This window comes from Sphaerodactylus townsendi, linkage group LG02 (genome assembly GCF_021028975.2).
Source record: "Sphaerodactylus townsendi isolate TG3544 linkage group LG02, MPM_Stown_v2.3, whole genome shotgun sequence".
Lineage (NCBI taxonomy): Eukaryota > Metazoa > Chordata > Lepidosauria > Squamata > Sphaerodactylidae > Sphaerodactylus > Sphaerodactylus townsendi.
In genome coordinates this window covers 110,478,956-110,501,807 of record NC_059426.1, presented here as the reverse complement: position 1 = coordinate 110,501,807, position 22,852 = coordinate 110,478,956, and the positions used below count along the sequence as shown (strand labels likewise).

The window sequence follows — 22,852 nt, the reverse complement described above, 5'->3', positions numbered from 1 at the left end:
GCTATCCGAGCAGCAGTGGCATAGGAGGTTAAGAGCTCGTGTATCTAATCTGGAGGAACCGGGTTTGATTCCCAGCTCTGCCGCCTGAGCTGTGGAGGCTTATCTGGGGAATTCAGATTAGCCTGTACACTCCCACACACGCCAGCTGGGTGACTTTGGGTTAGTCACAGCTTCTCGGAGCTCTCTCAGCCCCACCAACCTCACAGGGTGTTTGTTGTGAGGGGGGAAGGGCAAGGAGATTGTAAGCCCCTTTGAGTCTCCTACAGGAGAGAAAGGGGGGATATAAATCCAAACTCTTCTTCTTCTTCTCTTCTTCATCATTAAAAACTAACAGTTCAGCAGGAAATATCTTCTTCACAAATCCCATTGGAACTGATTAGGGACTGCACACAAGCAGTGCCATGCTTTTGTATAGTTCTTATTCTGTTTCCAGCAGTGCATTCGTGGAAATGTCCACTTTCATTTCAGTGGACTGTTTAGAACATTGTTCCTTATGTTATTTTAAATTGTTAAATTGTTAAATTGTTGTATTAAGTGGCAAGAATTCTGTTCTGACCTTGTTAGGAAGGGGTGGGATATTACAAACAAACAAACAATCACCTCCAAAATATCCTATCGCTAACAGCCTTCCTCAGGTCTTGCAAGCTGAGGGCTTCCTTGATTGAGTAAATCCTTTTCATGTTGGGTCTCCCTCTTTTTCTACTGCCTTCACCTTTTCCTAGTTTTATTGTCTTTTCCAGCAACTCTTGTCTTCTCATAATGTGACCAAAATATGATAGCCTCAGTTTGGTTATTTTAGCTTCTAGAGATAATTCAGGTTTGATTTAATTAGAACCCACTTATTTGAATTTTGGTGGTGCAAAGAACCTGTAAATCTGTCCTTATTCATCACATTTAAGATGAATCAACCTTAGTGTTAATTGTTAAGATCTGGAATAAGCTAAAATTAAATTTGACAGTATTTTCAGCTATAAGTGGTTCCACTGCAACTGGTTAACTAATTATTCTAGGCTACCATGATAGAGTTTAAGTAAAACCAGTTGATGTGAACTGGGTGCACAGGGATGCATGATTTGCTTATCATCTGACCACTTGCCCAATATTATGCACAAAAAATTATTGACTAATGATTAATTCCAGACATCCCTTTCTAGTGTAGGTGCTTACTGTGGTCAAGGATAGCACAAGGAATAACTGCAGCCTTAAGGGCAAGGGAAGGAATGAGGATAAAGAGGAAGCATAACACCAAAGGCCAGATTGGGGAAAAGTAGGCCACAACTTTTACTGAGTACAACCACAGAAGCCTTGGTGCAGCATGGGACAGATCCGGCATCAGGCAACTTGTCTGCTGCCCCATATCACGTCTTTCTCCTAGCCTACCTGTTGAAGGAGCACCTATAGAGTTGCAAGCCCTGGGATCCCACATGGGCCTCTCATGGTTCCTTGCCACCCTGGTAGAGAGAGCCCTTGAACTAAGCATGCCACTGTATGTCTCTACAGTCAAACCCCTTAAGGGAATTTCTAAAACAGAGGAGGCTGGCTGGCAGCATCCCTTCTAAATAAATCTATCAATGGGTGAACCAGAGAGAAGTCTCTGAACTCCAGGTCTACCTGGAGATCCGCCCCTCCTGGTCCTGCTCCCAAAGGATATGATTGGCCATCTTGGGACTGCTGAGGGAGCCTCCCCCCAGGCTCTTCCCCACAAGCCTGGAGCTGAGAAGAAACTACTTTTCATATCTTATGTTATATCTTAAATTATGACTTTTTAGCAATGCTACATACACTAGTTCAAAAGATTGAAACCCTTCTACACACATACTTGTCACTGGCCCTCCTTGACACTCAGCATTCTCCAGAAGCCTATTTAGACTTGTAATCTATGTTGATGAAGAAAGGTTGTCTTGTGTTTCAAACATTTTACTTCTCCCCACCACCATTCAGGAGTTTCTTGCCCAGAGGATCTGCTGTCTGTCAAAGGAAATTGTTTTGAATCTGTCCCCTTTTGTGGACTGTTTTTTCTCTCTTCTTTTCCTTCTTTGCTCTCTAAATTTTGTAATATTCAGCACTGACAGAAGTGGTCAGTGTAAATGAGCAGCTGGCAAAATATGAATAGGATTTCTTTCCACAAGCATTAAGTTCACTTCCAATGATCATAAGAAAAATAAAACTTTAATAGCTAAGCTTAAATCACAGAAAACATAATTGGGAACAATCAGTGGTATAATTTGGGGTCAAACTTTAGGAAGAAATATGAAAAGGTATTTGCTATCTAATTTTTTTTTAATCCTGTACATTTTCCTTCTTAGGAATAAATCCAAGTCCGAGAATTGTGACTTATACTGTAAGAACCTGTCTTTCTGATTTCCAATTTTGACACAGAACTCCAATGCAGTATTTTCCTGCAGCCTAGGAGCTCATTTTCTAAGCCAATCAGAATTTAGGGATGAAATTTTCCTTCAAACTTGCTCTTGGCCAGTCACCTCAAATGCACAGATTAAAGAAGTTTGTTAAATGCCAAGGAGGACCATAATGATCCATCATGACCCCCTTGTTAGCTTAGCCAAACTCTTTCAGTTGAAACTGGACTTTCCTTTCCATTCTCAGCTTACTCTAACATGTCTTTCCCTTCCTGGGCTGTAATTCAGGACTTAATTGCCATCTACCCACAGAGAAGCCTGTGTTATCCTTTCATAACAGTTCTTATAACTGTTCACTCCGAATGTCACACAGCCCACTGAATGAATATACCAGTTGCAAAGACATATACCCTAAGGTGCATCTGGCTACCTACTTGTTCGATGGATACTGCATTTTAAAGGCAATTTAGGAATGCCTGGAAAATTTCAAAAGCATGCACACAATTCACAGCCGGGAACAAGGATGTCTGAACTGAAGCCAAATCCATTTTTGTTTCTTACGTTGCCAAGACATTTGTTCAGGATGTTATATAGGAAATGTAGCATAACAACATCTGGTTGAATCAGCAATAGTCATCTGCCTTATGTTCAGAGAAACATGCAGGCTAAGTTTGGTTCACCTAAAAATATTTTTGACAGGAGTTATTTGCAACAACAGAAAGGGATAACAATGATCATCAAGACAATAATGCTACTTGTTCAATGTCCAAAAGTTTAAAATACTGTTCATTATAACATTGGAAATCAAGGATAGCTCAAAATAAAATTTATTACAAAATAAAATGTTATTACAGTCATCAACCAACAACAATTTATACATAAAATTATGAATTAAAGTTTAAAAAATAACCTGAAAATCTTACAAAACTTAACACAATCCTGTTAACATTCTATAATGCTAAAATATTTTATTTAAATCTTACCTAGCAAAGTGTGGTGTATTTTAAATGCTGCAATATGACATTCAGCAGTCAATAGTGAAACTTGTGGCTTTACATCTTAGCCAATAGAGTCAGATTGGCCAGGACGGTTATTGGGCAGAGAAGAAACAAACCTTTTACAGGCCTCCTGAGAAAGGGGACAGGCAGGATTGCTCTAGGAGTCTGTCCACTTTTGGGTCCCAGAGTGAATCCCTTTTTATCACTATTCCTTTTCCTCCCTAGGTGCCCTGGTCTGGTCTGGCACACCATCATTCACCAGTTGTACCCCCTCCATTAAAGATTGGGTCTCACCCCCAGGCCCATAACAAATATCACACCTATCTCACCTTTACAGTGTGGTGATGGAGGTAAAATACACAATCATCAGCAGGCACTGCATTGACAGGACAAGGGAAACATTCTCACCTAGATAAGTCCTGCCAGTGTCTTTCACATTTCAAAATGTCATTGATCTTATACCATAGCTGTGTTAATTTATAGCTGTTCATTTTTTTTAAGACATGGTTTCTATACATTACTTTTAAAAGCTTCATCAGTTTTTATACTGCTGTTCTTATGTTAGAAACTACTCATTTGTTAGAAACTACTTATTTGTTAGAAACTACTTATTTGGTTTTATAATTAAATATATGCATTTAAAATAATAAGAATTAGTGGCAACTAGAGGGACATTCTTTAATAACGATGGATAAATTAGCAGATTCAGAGAATATCAGAGACGTACCAAGGGAAAATGGTGCCCGGAGACAAATAGGTCTTTGGGTGTCCCCTCACTCAGGGCTGTAGCCCAGGGGTGTGGACATGTCCCCAAATTTCGTTGTGCGTGCACAATGACAATAAAATGCTTATGCTTATGCTTATGCTTATGCTTATGCTTATGCTTATGCTTATACTGGAACTGAGGGCAAGAGCCCTCAGTTTCAGCACCCTGTAGCTAGGGCGATACAATTAAATAAAGTTAGCTCCTTCTCACAAGTTGACTTTGTTTGAGCGTGTTCAGCCTTTAATTGTGCTGGAACTGAGGGTTTGATGAGGGTGAGTGTGACAGGCTCCCACCTCACTGGAGCACCGATTGCTCCATCGAACTGATCCCAGGGGCTCTTATTGTCTGGTTCCCAAATTGCCAAGCCGGTTTCCAAACCCTTAAAACTGCTTTCACCTCCGAGCCGATCCTGGCCCACGCCAACCCCAACAAACAATTCATAGTGCACGTAGATGCATCAGACGTGGCCTTAGGGGCTGCCTTACTCCAAAGATGGGAGGATGGGAAACTCCATGGCTGCGCATTCCTGTCCCACAAATTTATGGGGCCGAACTGGATTGGACGGTGGGGGATAAGGAGACGAGCTCTATTCGCCGTGCTCTATCTGCCTGGTGTCACTGGCTTGAGGGGGCCCTCCTACCATTCGAGGTGTGGACAGATCACAAGAACCTAGCTTTCCTTAAATCTCCCAGCAGGCTCTCCGCCAAGCAACTGCGGTGGGCTGACTTTTTCGCCCAGTTTAACTTCACCCTGAACTTCTTCCCAGGGAAGAGCAACCTACTTGCTGATGCACTCTCCCACCTCCCGGACTTCTCCCCGGCTGAGGAGCGGCGCATGGGTACAGTGTTCTCTCCTTCCCAACTTGGCCTACAAGCGGTCACCAGGTCTCGTTCACGCCAGCAGGGGACTGTTGATGCCCCCTCCCACACCCTTCCTCTGGCCCTCGAAATGGACCTCCGTGCCCACTCAGGCTCTATCCCTGATGGCGACTGTGCAACTGGTGCCCTCACCGAACAAGGAGGCTTTTGGTGGAGGAGGGGCAAGATCTACATCCTGGTAGGGCTCCGCGGCCGAGTTCTAGCGGGCTGCCACGACATCAAATCAATGGGACACCAGGGGGGGGGTTGTGAAGACACTCCACCTGGCCAGGAGGCAGTTCTGGTCGCCATCCCTCCACAAAGATGTGGCTGACTACGTAGCAGGTTGCCCTATCTGTGCTGCAGCCAAAAATGTGACGGGGAAGCAACCAGGATTGTTGCAACCCCTCCCCAGCCCCGATGCTCTGTGGCGCCACATCTCCAGTCAGTGGCGGGAAGTCAGTCATTTGGGTGGTGGTGGATCTCTTCTTGAAACAGGCCCATTTCATCCCCTTTCGGGGGGCCCCATCGGCCCAGAAACTGGCCCTCCTATTCTGGATGTACCTGCTTATTATCTGTATTTGCTATTTATGCTAGTTTCTGGTGACTTCAAACCTTTCACTTAATGTCAGAATATCACCTGTCTGTATTTATTTGGCCACTAAAATACTGGATTTCTTGCAATAATTTTGAATCCAAAAACATTTCTAGCTGCATTTTCAGTGTTCACATTTGTATTACCTCATAATTTGCAGTATTACATGTGAAAACAGTTATTTTTTAGGTTACAGAAAAATTGATGTAGCTAACAAATGTTAGGATTGAACACCTACAAAAAATTATAACTCTGATAGATGGTGGTGTTATATTTTATCATGATTACAGGCAGACCAATCCAAGCAGGATGGGGATAGTATAGCAGCTTTCAGGGACAGCTCTGTTTCCAAAGTCACACTCAACTGTTCAGGCACCAGGAGAGAAGGAGAAAATCTTCTTCTCTCCCAAGGAAGACAAATGTTGGGAATGACTTACACCACATCTTGTGGTGGCATAAGTATGCCCCACAAAAAAGGGGGCACTCCCAGATTGAAAATGCACTGAAAACTGAATGAAAATGCCCCTGGAATGCCCTCCTCATGTCACCGCAGGCCCTAATTGCACAGAAGCAACAACATGGAGGAAAACTTCTAGATCTGAGTGCCGTGGAGCCATGCTGTGCCCCACCACCAAAGTAAGTCTCTCTGCACTTGTGTCTGTGCCGATTTGCATGGCACTAGTAGTAATGGTTCTTGTGCAAGTGTCACACTGCTTTCAATTTGGCTTTGTTTTCACATGTAATATCCTCCCACCTTTTAAACTGCACTCTAAGTGTCAATGAGATTTTTTTCTGTCATGCCTGATGTTGATCTTAAACAATAGAAAAAAAGATTTTATGCATCTTCAGAACTTTTCCAAGATCTTTTGAAAATATGCAGATTTCAATTTATTATTTATTATTTCTCTCCTCCAAATCCTTTAATTTCCTGTTTAGATTACAATACTTCTATTATTTGCTCCATGTCCAAACAACAGGTTTGACTATAAATATAAAAAAACTGTATATTTTTAAATAATTTCATTCACAAAATTTGAAACTTCCAGTTAAAGAATTTCAAAGTGGCTTTGCAGTATTCTTCACTTTCTTTTAGTATGTTTTGGGTTTGCATTAAGTACAATGCTCTTCATTCTTTGAAGAAAGTTCAAAAAATTTTAAAGGGTTGTCTATAGTTACCTAATCAGCAGTTTGAAAGAGTTCTTGTTAAGAGAGAAACGTATGTGTGATTGTTTTGTCTGAAACATGGTAATAATCTCTGTTGTAGAGAATGGAAAAAAATGAGCCCGGGCAAATTCATTTTGGGATATCAAAATTTATAAAGCAGAAAATAGAAGCTCGTGATGGATGACAACCTTTTGTCAACATGACAAGAAGCGTAGCCAAATCAGAATCTGAAATGTGAGGGCCACAAAACAATCTGAAACAATTGGGTGGGGGCAAACAGACTTGATTGAAACACAATGGAGGGGGCTTTTTATTTTTCTGTAAAGCATATATGTGCTGCTGATGGATAACAGATCATTCCTCCCCCATACACACACACCTTTAAAAACTGCTGCTTCAAAGTTTTACAATCAGGTTCTGAGTTTTGAGGAAGCAGTAGAAGGAAGGGAAACAATCTTGAAGTTGTTGCATGGGGGATTGCCTTCATCTAAATCAAAACAGTTTCATTTTAGTGAGGACAGTGACATTATCAAAAAACTTTTTTTAATGAAACGAGAGGATGTGATTGAAAAAGTGCATTGTCTGCCATCTTTTGAAATAAATATATACAGCCCAGAAAACCCACAGCAACTAATGCATTCTCCCTTTAATCTGTTGGAACTTGCTGATACTGGGGCTGTGTACAGGCACTTCAAGATATATTGTGAGATATATTATGTACAGAAATGTGCCCCTTTAATGAAACTGGGCCTATATCAAAATTCCATACTGCTACTAAGGTAAATCTTTGATATATAAAAAAAATTGACTACAGACAGGAAAAAGAGGAAAACAACATATAATTGAGCTGTCTGTACATATGGGTATCTATATGGCACACTAATACATGCATTACATAATGTAAGATCTTGAAGCTAGTTTAGCATATGGAATTAGTTACAAATTCTGTTTTATTATCAAACAATATATTTTTCTTCAGGTTGATGAGAAATTCAAAAGTTTACCACAATTGCACAGTCAGTAGTCTATTGGCTGGGAAAAGTTTTGGAAGTCTTTAAATGACTTTATATATGTTTTTGAAGGATTTTATGGAAGTTTTTGTTTTTTGATTGAAATAAAGTGGCATCTTCTGCTGTTATCTGGTTATTCCTGAAAATAATAGACAAGGACAAATATAGTCTGGGTAGTGTTTTTAATAGGTTTCTCCTGTGTAGAAGTATCTGATCTTGCCTGGAAATTGAAACTTTCTTGTTCTTTATTGTGAGCATTTTGCCAACAATGACTGACCTTCTTGCTGAAAGTGAAATAATGGCTGGAATAAGTAATCAAATATACAAAATTCACTTAAGGCATAGTAAAATGGCATTGAGAGATGAAAAATAAATCCCTGCTCTCTGTGGCATGGTAGCTCTAATTGTTCCTATTAAACATAACATGTGTTTGAGGATTATTTTTTAATGTTGTTCTTTTGCTTTAAGGAAAATGATTTGAAATGGATATGAAATGACCAAAAGCATGCCTGTATTTTTAAATCACTGATGCAGACCCTCCTTATGTTTGAAAAATTAGATCAGCTTTGACAGAGAGAGTCTTTTGTGGCCAGATGTGCAGAGGCTACTTGAATAAGCACAGATATGGCTTGGATTGAAATAGGGCCGCAGCCCTTTTTATTAATCAATGCTGAAAGAAGCTGGGCGATCAAGAGGAGCGCATTTTCTTACTGAACAGCCTTCCTGGCTGAACCAGCCTTTCCTCCTTTATACTTGGGGAAGACAAGTGTTCCCGGCCATGGGCCCTGTCATATGGGGCATCGGGCTCCCCATCAGAGGGCCTTCTGGGCATGCTTCCCGAGCCCTTCCCCATTTCCGCCTCTTATGGAAACTGCCCTAGGCAGGGAGGTCCGGCCTGCAAGTTCGGTCCTCCCCCAAAATGATGTGCTCCTCTGCCTAAACTGCCTCCAAAGGGCTGCGACGGATGAACTAAAATAATCCCATCCCTATCGGGAGGGCGGGTGGGTGAGTTTGCCTCGATGCATCGAAAAAGAGGCTGAGGCCACTGCATGCTGCCTTATATAGGCGACTTGCTCCACCCAAGCGCCTGTGTGCATCAGTGCACAAATTGCCAGGTGGTGAGGCTGGCCGTTCAGCTGCCCAGGGACACGCCTGCCCCCTTTTTGGAGTGCTTACCGCGTGCCCTGCCCACTGTCACAATTACAGGCCTAGTTGATTTCTAGTGCCGTTATTTGGCATTACTAGAATAAAAACATTATTTATTTATTTATTTATTTATTTATTTATTTATTTATTTATTTATTTATTTATTTATTTATTTATTTATTAGCCACCCTCTCCCAAAGGGCTCAGGGCAGCACACAACATGATAAAACAGCATAAAATCCCATATATAAAACCAATAAAACATTCCAACAATAAAACAGATGGCAACACAACAGATGACAGCACAACCTGCCCCCCTCCCCTCTATACCCATGGTTTTTGTTTTTGTAATCCATTTATGAAACTGCTAAATTTTCAAACAAGAATTATTTCACTTTGCAGACTGCCAAGTATCAATAATTTTCTGTGAAGACAGAAGCCATGCACATTTTTCTCCCATGTTTTTGTGGAAATGGTTAATACATATACATATTACCTATTTTCACCTTTCCTTAGCAGTCACCTGTGCGTCTCCAGAATTTTGCACTCTTTGCACTTTTAGTTGATAGGATCTTGCTATAAGACCAGGTAATAGGTATTTTTAGCACGAAAAAAGATCTGATAGGGTTGTCTGTTCTTGAAGGTATATGTATTAGTGTTATCTGTTTCATACGGTTGCTGATCAAACAAATGTTACAGTATTTCAAAAGATGTGAAACCAGTTTCAGTAGTTTGGCCCACATAAGAGTGTTGTTAAAGGAAGAATTCCCAAAATTCCCTTCTAACTGAATTCCAACAATTTTTAAAATCTTTTTAGGAATTTGCAGTCTATCGTCGAAGGCTTTCATGGCCGGAATCACTGAGATGTTGGTGAAATGTCAGGAGAAAATGCTACTAGAACACGGCCATACAGCCCAGAAAACACACAACACCCCAATTTGCAGTCTTGTTTCTGACCAGTTCTGTTTTGATCAACATAGAAATTTAGAGAGAAGAGAGGAGGTGAAGGAGGTTCTATAAAATTTAGAATTTCATTCTACAGATGCTGAAAGGAAAACAATGACTTTCCAAATCTTCCTACCCTCCTGTCAGAACATCCCAGGGTGTGTAACATTCCCCAGCAATCCTCCAAGAAAAGGACAAGGGCTGAGTTTAGAAAAAGATGCAAGGAGATATAACAGAAAGCTAAAAAAGAAATAAAAAATAAACTTTTATTTTGAAAGAGAAAAAGTGTGGAAGAGGAATCAATGGCTATATCTTTTTAAAATAGTTAATTACAGAAAAAGAAATTCTGCTCCATATAACAATGCTACAAAATAGCTATTGTGTTGTTAATTATTGGTCCTTTTATTGTAAATACTGCAGGCTTACTTTAAATCCTTTTCCTAGTATATAATTCATGTTGCTCGTTTTGACTTATGGTTTGCTTATTAATGAATATGCTTAAACCAGCATGTCTTTCGCTTGTTGTATTTGTACCCACTGTACCATGATTATGAACCATTTTTTTTCCAAATTCGTCTGCATGTGTCTGCCAGTCTCCCGCATAAGCATGTATAGATGTGTGAGTAACTGAGTTGAAAAGTAACCTTTCCTCCATTTTTTCACTCAGGTCCATTTGAAAAGAAAAAAAAGAAAGAAATTGCTCTGAAGAATCTGTTTATGAGGAAATATATGGAGTAGTAGCAAAAGCAAAATAGACTCCACTTTGGAGATGAGGGGAGTTGTCCAATGAAAAATCCTACACAGGTAATCAGTTGCTGTTTTATTTCAAATCTCTGACGTCTTTTCCAATATCATGTGCGTATCCACAATGTGAATGTAATTTCTATTTCATTCATGTCATTTGTTTTTACAAGTCTGTTATACAGAGATAAAACAACTCTGAAAAATATTACTGCTGATAGTGATTTATTTCTGGGAAACTGACTTAAACATTGATTATTTTGGACACTTCAGCATCAGTTGAATGGACTAATTTGCATGAATCTTATAGATGTGTCTAGATTGGTTGACAGTTTTTTTTTTTGTTCTGCTGGTAGGTGCCAATTGTGACATTATCAAAAACCTAGTGTTTGTTGAAATTGTTTATTTCCCCCTCTTTATGCTCTGAAGTTGGCTCTGGCAACTTGAAGTAGCAGCAAAATGAAGGTGTTTTCTGTTTAGCCAGTAATGGAACTTGCTGAATTCGTATTAGTGGTCAGAAAATATTCAGTATCATTCTTCCAATGGTTGAGTCAAATGAGTTTCTTTGTTTTCTATGTCGATCCTAAGAGATAGATATACTTAATTAGCATGGTGTGTCAAGATACAGATATTTTAGATGTTTGAAAGGAAAACAAGAACATATTAAAACAATATATGTTTTAATCTAGTGATGAGTTTAGAAACTACCAACATTTTAGTATGATTGAGGAGGATCATAGCCAACAGAGAGCTTTATGGACTACTTTTCATTGTTCTTCCTTGGCTAAAGCACATTGTCCCATTTCTTCATAGACCAAATTTCTTGGAAATAAACAAAAAGTATTTTCTTCCCTGTCAAGTATTTAGTACAACAACAACCACCTTTATTTGGCATTTAAAAATAGGTTCTAGAGCATTGCCAGACATTTTTGAAATACAAATCAAGAGTACATTCAAAGCGCAGACAGGAAGACTATATAGCAGTATACATTACTTAGAAAGTTCTGTCACTTGTAAAAGAAATTTTGCTACTTTTTCCAAGAGCTTGACATCTGTGTTGTTTAACAGAAGCTCCACAACAGAACAGTCAGAGTCACTTTCAGATTTGTCTAGGGCAGGGGTAGGGAACCTGCGGCTCTCCAGATGTTCAGGAACTACAATTCCCATCAGCCTCTGTCAGCATGGCCAATTGGCCATGCTGGTAGGGGCTGATGGGAATTGTAGTTCCTGAACATCTGGAGAGCCGCAGGTTCCTTACCCCTGGTCTAGGGCCAGCCTGGGAGAGAAATTCCTAATGCCCACATATCTCGGACAGTCAAGAATAATGTGAGCAAGAGTTTCCACTTGATTTTTACAGTGTGGACAAACCCAATCCTGGAGAGGTATGGATAAGTAGCGACCCTTTGTAATGGCCAATGGGAAGGTATTGGATCTGGCCCTTGTGATAATCCATCTCTGTTGGGGTTCAGTTAATAATTCAAGATATTTGGCTATGTGCCCCTGTTCTGGTATTATTCCGACAGAGAGGGGTGAGCATGATTTATTTGCTTGCCCCAACAAGATATGATATTCCTGTTCTAGAAGTTTACTTTTCAAGGTTTGGAAAATCTCTCTGGGTCTTCCAGTAATAAACCTATTGAGTAAATTTTTGATTTGAGAAGTTGATACCATTCGGAGGCAAAAGTATTTAGTAGTGAAGGTGAAGGTGCAGTGAAGGTGAAGGTGCGGTTTCTGGATTGTGGAAGTTAGTGCAATTGTTCTCCCTCTTGAAAGTGGGCATCCACAATGTGGGAAGTGGGGAAATGGCAACAATGAGTGTCATGGAGTAAAGCGTCAGATCCCCTCCCCTTGCTGCCAGGTTGACAAAAATATCCAAGCTGAGAGAAAGACATATAGTACTGCAGAAATTGTAACATGAATATAACTTAGATGAGACAAGTAGATTCATACTCCTACCTAGAGAATCTAAAGTATACAGCATGATTTTTAGCACAGACATTTTTCTGTTTTTCAAACCATTCTCCGTTAGCAGCTAGGACTATGTATTTTCGAAGGCTTTCACGGCCGGATTCAACTGGTTCTTGTGGGTTTTCCAGCTTGTGTGGCCGTGGTCTGGTGGATTTTGTTCCTAACATTTTGCCTGCATCTGTGGCTGGCATCTTCAGAGGTGTATCACAGAGAAGCTGTGCTCTTTGAAGCTGTGCGGAATAGCAAAATCCACTTGCAAACAGTTGTGAAAGTGGTTTGAAAATGCATTATTTTGTGTGTGCGAAAGAGGCCAATGTGAGAAGGGAAGGTTTAGTGTGATATATTGTCCATGTCCCAGGGTGAGGAACCAATCATTAAGTGTTTGGGGGGAACTTGCTATGCAGAAATGTGGTTGAGTGCATTGTATTGCGGGTGGGGTTATCAGTCCATTTTTTAAGTACTGGGAGCCAGGCTTTACTAATTTTTAATGTCTCTTCTTTCTTATTGAAGTTGTCCTGGTGTTTGTGAATTTCAATGGCCTCCCTGTGCAGTCTGACATAGTAAGCTTCTGAATTGTCCAGAATTTCAGTGTTCTCAAATATATGTCCAGTTTTGTTTAACACATGTTCTGCAACTGCAGATTTTTCAGGATGGTTAAGCCAACAGTGTCTTTCATGTTCCTTAATACGGGTCTGAATGCTGCGTTTTGTAGTTCCTATGTTGACCTTTCCACAGCTACAGGGTATGCGATATACTCCTGTAGAAGTGAGGGGGTCTCTCTTGTCCTTTGCTGAGCATAGCATTTGTTGTATTTTCCTGGTGGGTTTGAAGATGGTCTGTAGGTAATGCTTTTTCATCAGTTTCCCTATTTGATCTGTGATTCCATTGATGTATGGTAGAAATATTTTTCCTGTGGGGGGCTGTTTCTCCTCAGTCCTCTGGGTTTTTCTTGGCCTTAAAGCTCTTCTGATTTTTGTAGTGGAGTAGCCATTAGCCTGCAGAGCCCAGTCTAGATAGTTGATTTCATCAGGGAGGAGATAAGGTTCACAAATTCGTTTTGCACAATCTGTCAGAGGCCGTTTCCGCACGGCCCCCCAGGCGCCCCCACGCAGGCAAGAATTCTGCCGGTGTGGGGGCGGAGGCAGTTCGCACGCAAGCGTGCGTGCGGCCTCAGGAGAGGCCGGCGGATGACAGGCGGCTCCGCATGGAGCCGCCTCTGCCCCCTTCCCTTTCCCACTCACCTTGTCCCCGTCGTCAGCCTGCTGGCCTCCGAAGCCCCGCCCATGCTGCCCTCTGACCTCCAGGGGTCAGAGGACAGTGAGGGAGTGGCTTCGGAGGCCAGCAGGCCGACGATGGGGACAAGGTGAGTGGGAAAGGGAAGGGAAACAGCATGTTCCCGGCAGTGCTGTTCGCACCGCGCCGCCGGGAAGACGCTGTTCCCTTATTGCCCTTTTAAGAAAATCATAGAGACACCCTGCCCGAGCAGCAGCTTCCCTGAAGCCAAGCCTCAGAGCCTGCGGGGAAATGAAGAGGTAGGTGAGTGAGTGAGTGAGTGAGTGAGTGAGTGAGTGAGTGAGTGAGTGAGTGAGTGAGTGAGTGAGTGAGTGAGTGAGTGAGTGAGTGAGTGAGTGAGTGAGTGAGTGAGTGAGTGAGTGAGTGAGTGAGTGAGTGAGTGAGTGAGTGAGTGAGTGAGTGAGTGAGTGAGGGGGACAATGGGCAGTGGCGCGGGAGCAGTGGCGGGTGGCTCACGTATAAATTGAGGAGGGCTTTTTTGACACAAAAATGTGCTGAAAATGTCGACTTATATGTGAGTGTATACAGTATATAATCTCATAAGCAACTCTGGGATTTCCTGGAATTGCTATTTCTTTTGAACTATTTCAGCTGGCTTCTGACCCATTTCTGGATAAGAATTTTTTTCCCCTTCATTAATATATTAATAAAGATAGACTGTGTTCCTCTTGGATCCCCTGAACCACACAATAAACATTGCTCTGTTACGGCATGAGATTATGAAATAAAATAAAGTGTAGGGAAAAAAATCTCTTAAACAAAACACAGGCCGTTTATGCACGGCCCAAATACGACGGCCTGGGGGCGGTAAAAACGCCGCCCCCAGGCCGCCGTTCGCACAGGCGCCGCTGCTGCAACGCAGCAGCGGCGACCTGAATGCGCTTCCCTCCCCGCAGGGCGGCCTCAGGCTGCCCTAAACAACAACCCTTTAAAGGGTTGTTGTTGGGAGCGTCTTCCTGGCGGCGCGAACCGCCGCCAGAACGCTATTCCACTTCCGTGTCCTTCTGCGTTGTCTGCGAGCGTCGGCCCCGCCACTGTCCTCCGACCTCCAGGGGTCGGAGGGCAGCGTGCGGGCTGCGACGCCCCGCAGGCGACAAGAAGGACACGGTAAGTGGGAGGGAGGAGGGGGAACAGGCGGCTCCGTGCGGAGCCGCCTGCCTTCTGCCGGCCTCCCCCTCGCCTGCTCGCACGCTTCCGTGCGAGCAGGCTCCCGCCCCCACGCCGGCGAAACTCTCGCCGGCGTGGGGGCGACTGGAGGCCGTGCATAAACGGCCACAGGCAACAACTGAGGTATAAACAGAGCCCCAACCCACTTTCCAGGGACTAAGCCCCATAAATAGATCTGAGTAAGAGTCTGAGTAACCCAAGGCTTCTTTCACAAAGAGAATATCCCTGTTTCAGTCACTCTGTGCCACTGAACTACATTTTTCTTATATAAAGGGAAGGTATGTATTTTATGTGAATTAAAGGAAATGCCTTCTTCACTCTACTCATTCACATGTTATTCATGAACAGCTAAGGTCCGATCACCAATATTTTTTTAAAAAGTGTTGTGTGTCAGAACGATGATGTAGCACGGTTTCAGCTTCAGTGATTCCCATTTTGGGATTCTATTTCAGTGGTAGAAAGATTTCCTCACCCTCAAATGTCTATGATTTTTTTTTCTAGTTTTGGGCTTCATTTCAGCATATGAATGCCCCCCTACACAATACGACTGTGCATCACTTCACATTACAAATTTCTTCCATTTGGGACCTCATTTTCTACAGGGAAAAGATTAATGACCTACTTATGAATTTCTTCCTAATTTTCAGATCTCTTTCAGCATATGAACTCTCTCTTCCCACATACATACACTGCTGCCCTCACTTCTCATTTTGAATTTATTCCTTCACTGACCAGTGACATTAGTCCTCTCAGAAATGCAATGGAAGGTGACAGATGCCTTTGTTTACTGTAAATTAAGTCCACATCTCCTTTTTTTGAAAATAAATACTACTCAGGACAGCATAATCGCAATATTTTCTTCAAATTACAAATGAGTGTCACTTGCCAAACCAGAAGCCATACTGCCAGAAGCCACACTGCCGGAAGAGCAAGAAGTAGCAAGGAGCTGTAACCTTTTCTTTCTCTTGTTCAACAGTTCCTAAAAGGGAAGAGGTAAGACAACAAAAAATAGTTTTTTTAACAACAACAACCTTTATTTGGCATTTATGTAGTCTGGTTGGAATAGTCTGGCTGGAAGTGTGGGTGATTCCAGTAGGAATAATAAGTGAACAGAGAATAATAAATTTTTGACAACATAATAATGTCTCTGTGTCGGGGAGGAGGGGAGAGAGAGACGAGTTCAATATACCTCAGATGTGAAAAAGAGAAAACAGAAAAAAATATTGTTCAGACCCTAAACTGTTACCGAAAATGGTGGGAGTCTTTCCCTTTTAGAATGGGAAAATTAGCAAGAGCAGACTCATGACTTTAGCAAAAAGTGAGGCAAGCTCGAGATCTTTGTTGCCTATGTATATCAAGGTCAGTTGTGCAAAAAGTCTGCAGGACAGCAAAATAAAGTTTAGCAATTTTATTAAGGGATAATGGGGACACACAAACACACAATAATCAAAGCAGCAGAACACACACACAGTCCTAGGATTTAAGCAGTGTTGAGAATATAGGTTTGGAATAGATTATCATAGTCATCTGATCTTGAAGCGGAATGGTCTAGTGGACGAAACTCAGTGACCCATGCTTAGCTCTGGTAGAGGAAAGATCAACGCATTGGGGACAATGTCCATAGACAGAGAGGTGTCCAGAAATATTGAACACTGGATACTGGGAGAGGGGGCTTCTTATAGGGAAAAACGACCCTCAAGGTTATGCAGAGTGGCTTTTAATCTCACAGGACAAAGGGGAATCCTGCCTTTCCAAGAAAAGACTAGAGGCAGACATCAACCTTCAGCTAATAGTTTGAGTGCTTAGCCTGATGGGTTAAGCTAGGAGTATCTGAAGGTAGGCTAAGTGCTGAGTCAATCACAACTATAAAGCAGTGGCAATGTAAATAAGGTGGTCATTAGAAGGAGATTAATCAGAGGAAGAAGTTTTTAGGTTAATACAATACTGGCAGAAACACTTGGTGAAAACACATTAATAAGTCTTTTGTCTTTGCAGGGTGGATATTCCAGGGCTGTGGATGGGAATGTTTTCCAAGGCAGGGGTATTCTGTTTTCTTAATCCCTTTGGGAAGAGTGTGAGAAAGGGACTTTGCAAGGCAGATATGAGTGAGGGCAAGTCCAAACAAGCTTTTACTGTCCTTGTGGATACACTAGCCAATGCAGAGAATGGACTCCCCATTTTAGCATGGAACTGTTAGGCACCCAAGGGTTGGCAGAATGAGCAGAGAAACTGCTGTCTTACAAACAAAGTTCCCCCAGTGCACCATGGGTCAGTTTGGTAACAGGACTCTCAATTCTGGATTGAAATGAAATGTTACCCAGAACTGCATCAGCAACATGACTACTACAGAAAATATTTCTAATGTTGAAGAAGCCATACTCAAAATTGCTCTGAAAGTGTGCATTTTGTGTTCCAATTTCTGTGTCAATCTAAAATAACATTTACAGAATATTTGCTAGAAGAAAAAGAAAGAAAAAGACTTAGTATAAAATGTTTTATATTACTGCCTTGAAAGACCACCGGTTTGGGGAAATTGTGTAACCAGCATGAAACAGCCTCCTGAGTAATTCAGACATATGGCTAGGTGATCTCCCGTAGGGTAATGCATAGTACGGATCCATAATAATAAGTGTACTTGGAAAATAAAGGTCACAAATTACAGTTAATGCCAAGAAATAATCAGAGATTTTGAGGGACATAGTAGTATAGACCAAGCTACTGTGGCAAATGTGTATATTTCTCTCTGTTTTTTATATATATATATATTCTTTGTGAGGAAAAGAAAGGAAGGAACAAGCTGGAAAGGTATTTTTCCCCTAAGGGAAGTGTATGTGTTATAATGTACCTGGTTTAGACAAAATGAAAGTGGAGTTTTAAAGTGAAGTTATATTTGCCACCCACTCTTCAGTACTCTGGTCAAATTGAGGATTACAGCTTGATCCAGAGCCTACTGAAAGGCTTTGGATCAGATGAGTCCATTTGTTTCTCTGGAGGGAAATCAATCTTTATATATCTTTTAGCATTGATTTGTGCAGATTTCCTTCATTGGAACAAATGGAGACCTTCATGCATTGTGGGACTCCCTGTCTGTTCCAAGGCAAATAAAATTTGTGAGGTGGGCATACCATAACCACCATTTTTGGGAGGAAAAATTGAAGAATTTTCAATTTATTTATATTTATGTATAGTTCACCTTTCTTGTTGGAACTTGAGATAGATTACAAGATATAAACCAATGCAACTAAACGGAGTAAAACAATTAGACTCCACCCCAGATACCTTGGCTTGAGGTCATGGTGAAATGGTAGAAGCAGAACCGGCTGAAGTTGAAGATTAAAGATGGAGGTCGTGTGGTTGGGCCTGTGGGACATGCGAGGCGAGGAGGGTCACTTTTTAACTATTGATGGGGTACACTTTTTAACTATTGATGGGGTACAGACTATTTATGCAAATAGTCAGGAATTTAGGTGTGACTCCTGATGCCTCCCTAACTGTAGAGTCACAAAGGTGGTCATGTTGGCATTGTTTCATCTTTGTCAAGCCAAGTTATCTGCCACCTACTTGTCTTGCCTGGACCTAGCTACAGGGATCCATGCAACAGTCACCTCCACTACTGTAACTTGCTTTTTACAGGGCTAACCTTGGGTTTGATCCAAAAACTATCAGCTGCACTGGCTTCTAGTGGAGCATGAAATCAGACTCAAGGTTTTGGTTTTAACCTTTAAAACCTAAATGGTCTGGGGCTATGTATCTGCAGGACTATGATTCCCCCTCCCAGAGAACATTAAACTCCATGAATAACAACTTACAGGTTGTCCTTGGCCCTAAATATGTCCAGCTGTCCTCAACCAGAGCCAAAACTTTCTTAGCTTTGGTCATGGTCTGGTGTTGGCTTGATCAATACCCTTGAAATTCGGTAAAATTTGGATTCGGTTTTATTTGGGCATAAAATCATCTGTATGCTCAAATAAGACAAATAACATACCCAGGTATACCCAAATACCCGAAAAATTTGGGTCCGTCTGATTTTTTATGTGTTTCTTTGTATTTTTGGTGTTTTGCACTGCAGGATGTGCATTTTTAAAGCTAGCTGCACCAAAATTTCAGAGTATCATCCGGAGACTGTCCTGATGATGTCACCGAAGTTTGGTGAAGTTTGGTTCAGGGGGTCCAAAGTTGATTCTAGGGGTCCAAAGTTTGGTTCAGGGGGTCAAAGTTGTGGACCCCCAAAGTGGGTGCCCCATTGCTTCCAATGGGAGCTAACAGAAGATGAGGGCTACCCCATACTTTCAAGGAGGACTTCCTGGTAATATCATCCAGGCTTGGTGAACTTTGCTTCTGGGGGCAGTGGGGGGCGGTTGAGAGAGTTCTGAGATAACTCAGCCAGCAGGCTTCATGTGTAGGAGCGGGGAAACAAAATAAACCATTTGGGGGCCCATAAAATTGAACCCCCAGAAGCAAAGTTCACCAACCCTGGATGCTATCCAGGGCCTCCTGGAACTGCCTTGAAAGTGGTGCCTCTATCTTCAAAAATGTGCCGTCTGCTTACACACTCCAAAATTCCCCATTGGCTACAATGAAGCTGTCAGGATGCCTTTTTGCTGGGAGGGAGAGCTATTGAAGAGAGCTATTGCTTTGTGCTTTTTGCATCTACAGGTGCTTGTCTGCTTTCTGGCCTTAAAGCTCTGTGGCTGGGACGAGCTGGACTTTTTCTGCTGGACTGTTTCAGACTTGACTCTTTCTACTGTCTTGGTTCTCATGGGGGGGGGGGTGATTTTCTACAACATATTATCAACAGTTTTGGTGCCCTTTTGCCAGAACTGTCTTTCACTGTTACTCTTATGTAACCTATAAAATCCTTGAACCCATCAAGCAAGTTACTGTCTGAATGGGGAGTTTGTCAGAAGCCAAGGCACTGCAGAGCAGAGAATCTGGGCAAATGTCTTGGGGTGCCTGCAGGTGCATTTTTAAAGCTAGTGGCACCAATGTTTCAGGAACTTGTCCAGAGACTGTCCTGATGATACCACCTGAAGTTGGTGAAATTTGGTGCAAAGGGGCCAAACTCATGGACCCTCAAAAGGGTAGCCCCATCTCCTGTTAGCTCCCATTGGAAACAATGGGGCATCCACTTTGGGGTCTACAACTTTGGACCCCCTAAACCAAACTTCACCAAGCTTGGGTGACATCATCAGGAGTGTCTGCAGATGATACTCAGGATATTTGGTACTGCTAGCTTTAAAAATGTGACCCCTTCAGGCCAAAATGCAAAACTATCAAAAATACAAAAAAAGAAAGTCCGAATGCAATTTGTTCATATTCAGGCAGGACATATTTGGCTGGTTTTGGCCCAAATTTGCCCAAATGTGCCCAAATTCAGGTCAAATACAGGATTCAGTGCACCCAAATCTCCAAGCGTAGTCTGGTAGAATACTCTGAAGCTGAGACCCAGGCCCTGTGGGATTTAACTAATTTCTGAAGGCCCTGCAAGATGGAGCTGTTCCACCTGACCTCTGATTGAGGACAACAGTAGCATAAAGCTATGTGGCCTCTATTTTCTCTGCCTTTCCCCATAATTCCCCCACATCTTCCCTTCCCCTCTTCCTGTCCTGGCTTTGCTTTTTCTACTTCTTTTCCTTATTACTAATATAAATGCTCACCCTTGCATACTTTAGTCAGCACTATGAATGTACAGAGATAACCTAAATTGACTGGCTTGTTTGTTTTAATTGTCAACCTATTGTTGCAAGCCATCTTCTGCCCCTATGGGGAAGGGCAGCCTAAAAATAAAATAAATTAAATTAAAATATACCGGTGAACCATGCAATTGGGTTAGGATTACAAAATTAGAGAACAATGTAAACAACAATTAAAAGCAAAGGTATAGTATAAAATTACAGTTAGTAGAATCCATGGTAGACAGTATCTATAATAGTAATTTAGGTGGACTAGTTCTATTCCATGATAAATGTGCTTTCCTGGACAGTTCCATTCTACTACAATTCTATTTTCTTTAGACGTATGGGTGCTTTCTTGATTTCCTCAGACAGGCTGTTCCACAAGGTATGAGCCACCACTAAGAATGCACATGAAATGACAGCTGTCGATCTGAGGCATTTTCAGGATGGCACATTTAGAAAGCTTTTCTCAGATGAGTGAAGCTGTCACAGCAGGGCATAGTGAGAAAGGCCATCCTGTCAGCCGGTGGCTCTGAGGTCATTCAGGACATTGTAGGTGATCACTGCCATGACCTGGATATCTCAGGCTAACCTGATCTAATCAAATCTTGAAAGCTAAGCAGGGTCAGCTCTGGTCAATATTTAGATGGGAGACCACCAAGGAATACTAGGTTTGCTATGCAAAGACAAGTACTATAACAATGGCAAAAAAGTGATTAGAACTTTGTAATCTACTCAGTAACTAAGTGGAATATCTATAGAATGGGTGTGATAGGCATGTTCTGCCTTGTGCCTGATAGGAAAAGCATCACAGTGTTTTGCATCACCTGGAGCTTCTGAGTAGTGCTGCAGACCATGGTTATTATAACATGTTAAATTATAGCAGTCACATATAATTACACAAATATTCATTTGAACTAAATGTATGTATTGTAAACATGTTCATTTTAATTTTTTTTTCAGGACATGATTTTCATCATGCACCCTAAAACCATGGTACATCTATTTTATGAGAGTAGAGAAAGGACTCTGGACTCAACCTACTTGTACTATGGCCAAAGCCAGAATCGGCATTTTGCTCATTTTATTTCTTTGACAGATGTTCAGTATTCTTTGTTGGTATAATTATTATGTTATTTAAGTAAACTTGGGTCTTGCATCCCTATTTGAAAAACAGGATTTGGTGAGTGAAGGGATATGATATAGTGAGATATCATAGAGTCTATGTTCCAAAGCAGTTATTTTCTCCAGGAAACTGAAGAAGTGATCTGTGTAATCTGGTCATAAATTGTAATTTTGTGAGTTCTTCAGACCTTACCTGGAGGTTGGCAATTCTATGAAGTCTCATATTGCATCTCTAGAAGTCCCACCCTACTCCCACATACCCTAATGTGGGGTAGAAACCAGTTGGGGCTGAATGATTGGGGGAGCATATATCCTATCTGTCTTTGAAACACCATGTAAGGTGAGGATCAGCACTGCCTACAATAGGACTTTTTATTGTTGTTGTTCTTGTTGTTGTTCAAGACAAACATCTGCATTTTTATGTCACATTAGTAATAGCAACATGCTTCTGAAGAGCAAAAGGGGAGCAATAAAACTACTGTCCAAAATGCTATACTATGCCTCACCAAAAGATCTAAGTGCTGTGGGTAGTTGTTTGACAGATGTGAAAGTAGCATCTTTCCGCTGTGGAAAATAGTCCTGGTTATCTTATAGCTTTAAACAATAATTTTTAAGCACAATCTTAATCAAAAACATCTTTTTGTGCACTATTAAACATGGACCCTGTGATAAAATAGCATTTGTAGTGCATTGAATGACTATCAGTGAGATTTGCCTGTTTTTATAGTAGTGCCAACTATTTTGAGTCATGTTCAGTAGATTCTGTGCTGCCACTGTCAGCAGCCTTCCTATGAAATTCAGCCAATTGCATTCCCATTGGCAAGATGGTGCCCAGAGCAGACAACTAACTGTGGAGCTCCAGTAACTAATTAAAAACTAGCATAGGCTCATTCCACACATGCAGAATAATGCACTTTCAAACTGCTTTCAGTGCTCTTTGAAGCTGTGCGGAATAGCAAAATCCACTTGCAAACAGTTGTGAAAGTGGTTTGAAAACGCATTATTTTGCGTGTGCGGAAGGGGCCTAAGTTAGGACATAGGGAAT

General features: G+C 41.6%; 1 protein-coding gene across 7 annotated transcripts in view; it reads left to right on the top strand.

The window, feature by feature from the left end:
* The window catches only part of LRRC4C (leucine rich repeat containing 4C), a 1,058,673-nt gene that overhangs the window by 559,547 nt on the left and 476,274 nt on the right, over positions 1–22,852 (top strand). For all 7 annotated transcript variants that reach the window (XR_007243465.1, XM_048483631.1, XM_048483624.1 and 4 more), the window contains one exon: positions 10,506–10,642. The gene's annotated coding sequence lies outside the window, so the exon portion shown is untranslated. The remainder of the gene's footprint in view (positions 1–10,505; positions 10,643–22,852) is intronic.